The following is an 8351-nucleotide window of genomic DNA, read 5'->3' as shown; positions in this document are numbered from 1 at the left end:
GGTGTGAGGGGCAGCCCCGGGGGTGAGGGGCCGGGGCGGGTGGCGCTATCAGGCCGGCCCCGGTCGCTTTCCCGCCTGCCCTGAGGGACGCGGCGGAGCCTGTCCCAGGGGCAGCGATTCCTGCGTCCCGGAGGCTCCCCCTGAAGTAAGTGGTGTGAGTTTGCGGTGGGAAGGCTGCGCTCGGTTGGGTCTCTGGTGAGCCGGCCCCATGGGGACGGCAGTTGGTTGGACCTGAGCAGCAGCGCTCCCCGGGAGGGCCGGTGGGGCCGGTGTGGGTTGTGCGGTACGGGATGGAAGACGACGGATTTGTTATCGTTTTAGTCTTTAAATGTATGTGAAGGAGCAGCAGCAGTAGCCCGCCTGCAGGTAGACTGAAACTATGCAACTGTCAGCCCAAAATGTGACCATCTGTACGCGTTAGTTTTGCTGGCGCTGCTCCTTTCATTGATTCGATTGCAGGACAAGGGCTGGCGTTGCTTTTTGGAGGGCTCTTTGACCCCGTGGTGTATTAAAGCTTGTTTATCTTTATGACTGGGAAATTTAATTTTAAACCGCTTCTCCTTCTTTCTTCCTGTGGTTTTCAGTATATACTTTGCAAGACTGAAGCTCGCTTTTCTTCTTGCAAATATGTGTTACTCTGTGTGGCTGGTCCTCAGCCCTTCTAGTCAGTGTCCATTGCCATGTGGTATTTTTCTTTTTTTTTCCGTGTTAAAGCTCATAAGAAAGGCTGCAACAGAAAATACTGATTGCAAAATAACTGTCTCCAAGTTACTAGTCGGTATAAAGAAAGATTCTCTGGTCCCTTATTTGCATGAAATCGAACCGAGCTCAGCAAGCAACCAAAAGCAGCGTGCTGCTGGTAACGGGGAGCTTAGAAGTTCAGGCTCTTCTTTGCTGTGGTGTGGCATTGGAAGCAAACACTGTGTTCAGAAGCTGGCTTTCCAGTTAGCTGCACCACCTCATTTGCTTTTTCATAGGTGTCACCCTTAAAACTGCCATTGAGACTAATGAAAACATTAATGCTGTCTAGTACAGCATCTCTGCCAAACTGTATCCTGACTTCTTTTCAATATCATGATCTGGCTTTATTGCTGTTCCATAAAGTTTGCGTTTATCTGTTTGCTCCCATGTATTTGGAGTATTGCTTCTGTTTGGAATGGTGAAACCTCTCAATGCCAGTAGAGTAATTATGCAGGTGGGCAGGATCATCAGCACTCTTGCTATGTTATGCCTTATTTCTTTTTCCTGGAAAATATATTTCAACGGAAGATCAAATCCCTTCTGTCCTTACTTAGAAAGAGTAGTCTGTAAGTGACATTAAATATTCTTGAATACTTTATGATCTAGCATCTACTTTTTTCTTTCACATGGATCTCATCTTAGTAGGAAACTGTTCTCAGACATCTCTGATTAGCTTAAGTTGATCCAAGTGCAGGCTGTGCCGAGGAAAGGATGGTACCAACCTCTCCCTGACAGAATGTTTCTGCCCTGCTACCCTGTAAAGAACCTCTGCATATGTGAAATAGTCTGGCTGGGATTCCCAGACCTCATTTTAGAACAGCATAAAGGTCCAGGTGGTTCCAGATAAGAGGCTTTTGATTAACAAGCAATTGGCCTCCCCCAGTATAACTGTCTGTGAAGAACTGCATGCCTTCTGCATAAGCTTTTTCTCATCTCTGGGTAAAGATAAGCTCCTGCAGAGTTTTAGGAGCTCTTCTGCAGCAGGGAAGGAAAGAAATAACACTGCAGCTCTAATGAGCCTTCATTTCTCAGCCTCAGATGAGGAAGCCATCAGGCTAATTCTGGTTTAAGAGATTCTGACTGCAGATTTCAGGGCCTGTTGTCTATCTTCTGCTATCTAACCACTTTGTCTCAGAGGATGCAAATTGATACTCCATTATGCATAGGAGTAAAGAGAGTTCCTGATAAGCTGCTGTGTGACAGTAGTTTTGGGGAATGGGTGAGTGTGTTCATCATTTTTGTAGTGATGTAAAATAACAGTAAGTGTGACTCAAGCTTTTGAGGAGGAAGAAAGCGCTGAAACAGCATGGTAAGGGAAATAAAGATGTATATTATTATTTTGAAAATTGGTCTGTATGAAGCATTCATTCTTTCTCATAGTAAGTGCTAGAAACCCCAAACTTTTAATGGTAGTTATAGGGCATGTGTGTGGAGCAGGGTGGTCAGATGGATGAGATTAGAAGTATCTGAGCAGATAGTCAAAATAGGGATTTCGTATCTTCCAGCAAGAATAGGGTGCTGTGGGGGTGACAAGAACAGAGGGAGGATCATTCTTTCTTTAGTTATGTTACCTTGGAAGGTACTGTCAAAAGGTTGCAGTCTGAGCAGCTGGCAGGCTGAATGTGGTAGTGTGGCAGCTGTGTGTTGATTACTGAGGCAGAGAAGTACGGGGAGACTTCCAGCTGAAGGGCAAAGGTAAAAATCTGAAAAAATACAATCATTCTTTTCTGTGACAGTTCAGTTTATCGACTTCCTAAACAGTTCTATTTGTCTGCTGAGGCAATACCCCAGTCACAGATATCGTTAAGATCCAGTAATTTTCTTTAGTAGCATTTATTTTGAAAAGGTGCTGCAATACAATGATGTTGCTTGCTGTGAAAGAGCAAAAGTATGTTCAAGGGCAGAAATTAATTTGTTTATTCTTCTCAAAAGGTATTACAGGGGTGAAGTCTGTTTCAATCCCTGTTAGTGTGTGGGAGGTAAACTGTCTTGATTCTTATCTAAGGTTATTTTTCAAAACATATGGTGGCTTATGGAGATAAATGCATCTGCTCTTGCAGCTACTGTGTTAATGTATAAAGTACTGTCAGTACAAAGGCCTCGGCTGTTAAACCACTGTTTAGCAGTATGAGTAAATGCATTTGTTCAGCTTATTTTGTGTAAGAGTTAATAGTATCCACCACATCCTTCAGCTGTGCTCTAGCATGTTTCTCATGTGAGTCAGCATTGTTTAATAATTGGTGTAAATATTTTATTTGAAAACTAAAAACTAGGAGTACGCTGCAACAAAAAGGGGGAAAATTAGGAAGCTGATCATGCTGTTTCAATCAAAAGTTGACTTCAAGTATACTAAGTTTCAGATATTTTGTTGTATGAACTTCTGAACTTCTTCCCTGAGACGTGAAAATATGCTAAGTCTGTAGGCTAAATGACTGATGGTGTTACTGAAATGTGGAATATGGATTGAAGTGCCTGTAAGAGTGATGTGCTGTATCTAAGCCCTTTCTTGTGCAGTTTGGGGTTTTGGCAGGCAGATAGTTCACATATTTGAAACACTGGAATACAGTGCTCCGGGGTGAATCGACATTTCCGTTGCTTATGCTAGCTAGTAACCCCTAATGCAGGGAACCTCAGGACTTCATACTGTCTGCTTTATGCTCCGTAGTATGAGCAAGAAATAGGTGTGCAGGCTAGGGAGGAGTCTAGACCCGACTACCCCATAGTGCTCACAGGTAGGTTGCTGGCTCTAAGTTCAGTTTGGAGCAGGTGAGCTGTTGTGGTTTTCTGTCTCGTGGCAGTAGGGGTGTTGCAAGTTCTGCATTTCTGAGATTGAAGGTTTGCTGAGACAAGTTATACCTTATTGGCTGTGTTACAGCGGCTGTTAGCGTGCATGCTCTAACCCCTCTTGACATGGAGCAAGCTACTTTGACAAAACTTGCTGTGCAGGAGGGAGGAAGGGTTATGTACATGAAGAAATGTTTTGGAGCATCTGATGGGAGGTAACTGCTTACCTGCAGTAACCTTTTGTTATCCCTAAGACTTCAAATATGAGACACTGTACCATTTAAGAAGCTGAATTTTAAATTGACAGGTTAAGCTAATAAACTTGCTGAGGCATGCTAGAAAGAAGTTACCTCAGTAAATGATTGTTACGTGCCAAACTGATTTAAGTAAATACTTAATAAATGTTAGGGGCATGTTCATAGAGGTCTTCTTTTTAGTTTATGTACAACCATCCAAGTATTGATTGGCTGAATGACACAGATTTTCTTGTGCAGACAAGGATTAAATTAGATGCTTTAAACATTGGAGGTGACCTTAATTAAAACAGATCCTTTTCCAGGAAACACAAAACTATCCTGTTACACAACCTCCTATGAATCAGTCTTTGTAGGTATTGTGATTATTTTGCTAATTCCTGAAGTGTAGCATCAAGCACAAATGATGTCACTGTCTGTTGATACCTCTTGTTAGTGAATTTGCTTTCTAGAAGTGCTTTTTTTAGTTTTCTCTTTCCTGGAATACCTTTAATTTTGTCAGTTAGCGTGAATCTCTTACCTTTTGTGTCAGCAGATGCTGAGACTCATCACCTGTGAAGCAGGAGAAGGCTAAGCTTTGGATTGCATGCTAACCTCCTGTGCTAGCAGTGTGCTGGAAAGCATGGCTTCTAGTGAAGTGGGAAAATGTATTTTTGATCTGCTGTTCATTGTGTTGCAACATCTGTGATTTCAACATCAAAATCCTGAGTATGTTTTCCCATTAGAAATGTTGGCAATAGATAAGTAGAAGAAAAGTGACCAACAGGCGATGGAAAAGGAGTGGTGTGCAACTCTTTCCTCAAAGGGATTTCTTTGGAGAAGGAGAGATTGAGTCTTTAAGAACATGTAGAAGGGAATGAAAGACAAAGAAAATTAATTTTTTTGGCATAACTTTCAGAAGTTTGCTCTCTTTACAGACAGTGTAAAATCTCTTTATGCAGTGCTTCATCTTTCTGATCCAGTAGTTAATGACCACAAAAATGTTTTTTTTCAGAAGCACGCTAGTAGAATGTCTGTTTACTTACATATTTGGAACCCCCCTACCCTATTGTCAAAAACAATATTTAGCAACATAAGCCTCTATTAAATTGATAGCTTAGTTTAGATGTGTGAGTGAAAGCGTTTTCACTGACTCCATTTGTAAGTATGGTTGTACCAGCAATGGTACCTCTTTGTTAGTATTACTCTGTTGTATTCAGGAAAAAGAGAGAATGTTTCCTGTGCAAGAGCTTGTTAGTATAGTTTAGAAATAGGTTTGCTGGGGGAGCAGAAGTTATCAGTTATTGCTCTTCTAACCCAGAGCTCTGCTTGGTATCTGTATCATCTCTGGTTGCTGTCACCTCAGAACCTTTGATGTACTCACCTTCATGCACGCCTCAGGTTTTATAGGTGAGAGCTGAGACACTGAATTACGAATGATCTCATTAAAATCTGTCGCAGAGCAGATGCTTCAACTAGAAAGTCCCATAGGTCAAACTGGTAACTGTACAGGTGTCCTGGTTCAGTCAGTGAGTTGGGGAGAACTGCATAGTAGGTTTATATCCTTAGGATTCCCTTCTTCTTTGTGTCTATGCTGGAGACATAAGTGAGAATATGAAAGAAATAGAAACCTGTGCACAGAAATAGCTTTGAACTTCTGCTGAGAAAATAGATCCAAAACTAAGAAGATTACAGGGTTTTGGGGGCTCTCTAAGAGGTTCTTACTGGTAAAAATGAAAGTCCCATGCCTCTGCTGTTCCAGATGGCATGGACATTGTGGACTGTGCTAAAGCTTGAAGTGAAAAACTCCAAGTGACCTTTGTTTCTGGACATGAGAAATGCTAATGGACATTGAATTCAATTCAGCGCCTGCTTTTTAGTATTTCTTTCAGTTCTACTTTTTTAAACAATGGCCATCTGCCCAGGAAAACTCAGTTAGGACATGATGTATTGAGGAAATCTCTAAGATAGTGCCATCTCTTAATAGCGTGGAGAAATGTAACAGGAGTTAAGAACTCTGAGCAGTTCAGAATAAGTTACGTATTTTCCTATCAGACAGTTTGGGGATTTAAACTGTAACTTGTTTTAACCTTGCTTATGGTTCTGGTGCTGCATTTCATATACTTTTTTTTTTTTTTTTTTTTACCAAATAATGTCTCTGTACACTAATATCAGTTACTCAGGCTCCATAAAGGTGTTTGGTCCAGGGCTAACCAAACTAAGTTGCAAAGGCAGACTGCAGTGCTGTAGGTGACAGGCTAGTGCTGTTTTACTGTGGTGATTTCTGACAACTGACTGTAAGTGAATGTAATGGGTCTGGGATCCAAACATGGCACTTTTATAGTCTTTTAATGTGAGTTTCTGCATATTGGAAAAGAAAACCCTGTGGAAAAAGAGAAAAGAAATAGGCTTTTATGATTTGTGGGAAGGAAGCTTGGAGATCCACATATTTTGTAATCTGATGCTGCAGGATAAGATGCATTGTAACCATTCTCATTAAGACAGTTTCCAATTCTGTAGTACTAGCAAATGTGCTGCAATTAAGTTATTACATTTTATACATGTTCAGATATAGTCTTTTGAAGTTCGTAGTCTGAGTTTGCAGATGTCTTTTGTGTACTTTTTTTGTATGGAGATGTTGATTTCAGTACTGAGCTCTGCACAAGTGGATGGTAGAAGTCTGCTTGGAGCTAACTGCAGAGCTGGGATTTGCAGAAAAATCTTGTGAAAAATAGTGTCCGTGGTCAGTAGTCAGGTTTAAAATTGAGAATGGTCAACCCCAGTTTTCACAGTCCCACTCAAAAGTACTTCAGTGAGGTCTGTTTTGTTGCCAACTTTGCTGCCAGCTTTTTTGGCAGGAGGGCTCTACAAATGAAGTCTGATTTTTATTTTTTTTTAAATTTTTATTTTTTTAATTGGAAAATGTTTTTACTTTGCTTGTAAAAGACTGGAAAAAAAGCCCAAAGCACTTTTGATGAAAATGTCTTAAGATGAGCAGAAAGCATACCTAGAAAATTTCAGTCAAAATGTGGAAACTTTATAAAATTACTAGTGATTTGGAAAATGAGAAGTAAAGGAATCTTTAGAATTTAAATTTGTATACAACTTAATGATCATTTTCTCTAGCATTACTGTGGTCAAATCCATTGATATTATGATGAAGAATGCTCTAGAAATACACTGATTATGCTTCCCTAGTGAGAGGCAGTAAAATGACCAGTCTTTTTAAAGCTGCCAAATCATGGATCCATATGGATCATACATCAGCTGAAAAAAAGGAGAGGGGAAAAAAAAAGGGGGTGTGTGTGTAAAAAAACAAAAAAAACAAAACCCAAACATAGAAAAATAGATACTCTTGGTGCAATGTATGCAGTCAAATGAGAAATAACCTTGCAGAATTTGTGTCCTAAGACCCCATCCAAATTAGCCTGTTGTCATAGAGAAGCTTGTGTTTGTTACCCCCTTCCCAGTTAGGACTAGAAAGCAGAACTCAGCAACAAAGTGTTAAGTTTCAGGCTCAGCGTTTTATTGTTTGCTGAGAATGAAGACACCAACTGGATTTGACTGCTACTGCAGTAAATGTGTTTTCACAATGTAACCTTGCACTGCCTCTTTAGTGCCGACTGTTCTGGAAAAAGGTGAGTGTTCTTCTGTTCAGCTTCTCAGAGAAGTGTCTCTTCTCTAATTATTTTGCATGCATCTGTATTTTTACTGTTACTTTGGTGAGCTTTGCAGACATAAAATGGAAGGAACAGCTAACTAGATTTTAAACATTTAGAAAAGGTATTAAGCAGCTTGTGTGTAGTTGACCTTGTAAGCTCTCTTAGATTTTTGCGTTTGTATATAGTGCTGGAGGGTTGTTAAACTAATATTTAGATATGTGGATCTTTAATGTGAGAGATGTATTGAAAAAGAAGTTGTCAGTGTGGGTGTTAATCTTGCTGTTTTCTAAGCTATACCTGAAGAAGAAAGGACTGCATTACAAAATACATGCATCTTTCTTTTGAGAGAGTACATGGAAATTCTGGCTTTCTTGAGACCTGATTTTGCTAATGAAAAGAAAATCTCAGTGTTTCAATGGGAAAAAAAGTATTAGGAACAGCAAGGAAGAAGGTAGTCTTGGGACTCCCATGAATGGCACGACATATATTTGTATGCCAGATGGTTTAAAGTACCATCCGGCTGAGAAGCTTTAATGTGCAATGTTTGTTAGGGGGATAGGTAAGAAAATTCCATGCATATAACTGTGCTTTGGGAAACCAGTAGCTTTTCTGGATGGGAATGAGGACACTGCAGCAGCATGAAGCTGTCTACTGTATAGCACTTATTTATTCAGTATTGAGCACTAGGATTTTGGTAAGCTCATGTTTCTAATCCAAGTGTACTTGCTTTCTCTAATCAGACTGGACTATTATGTTACTTTTCTTGATGCAATGTTGTATCACTGGCTGTAACTGAAACTGGTGTTCTTTTCTGCTATTTGTTAACATGTGATCCTGACTCTTAGGAAACTTTTTCTTCGCAAAACTTTTAACTGCTTTTTCCATTAAAATTGTGTCCTTAAATGAGAGTCCTTGCAAAATACTCTCATTC

The 8351-nt window shown here is 40.2% G+C and overlaps 1 protein-coding gene across 2 annotated transcripts in view; it reads left to right on the top strand.

Moving 5' to 3' along the window:
• Positions 1-1719: 1719 nt before the first annotated feature.
• The window catches only part of GALNT11 (polypeptide N-acetylgalactosaminyltransferase 11), a 51460-nt gene continuing 44828 nt past the window's right edge, over positions 1720-8351 (top strand). Inside the window, exon 1 of one of the 2 annotated variants that reach the window (XM_026842729.1) lies at positions 1720-1960. The gene's annotated coding sequence lies outside the window, so the exon portion shown is untranslated. Of the gene's footprint in view, positions 1961-7315; positions 7397-8351 lie in introns of those variants that run through there. The other variant, XM_026842728.1, reaches the window with a different exon arrangement.

The sequence above is a fragment of the Athene cunicularia genome, assembly GCF_003259725.1.
Source record: "Athene cunicularia isolate RWA chromosome 2 unlocalized genomic scaffold, athCun1 chr2_part1, whole genome shotgun sequence".
NCBI lineage: Eukaryota > Metazoa > Chordata > Aves > Strigiformes > Strigidae > Athene > Athene cunicularia.
This window is presented reverse-complemented; position numbering and strand designations above follow the sequence as displayed.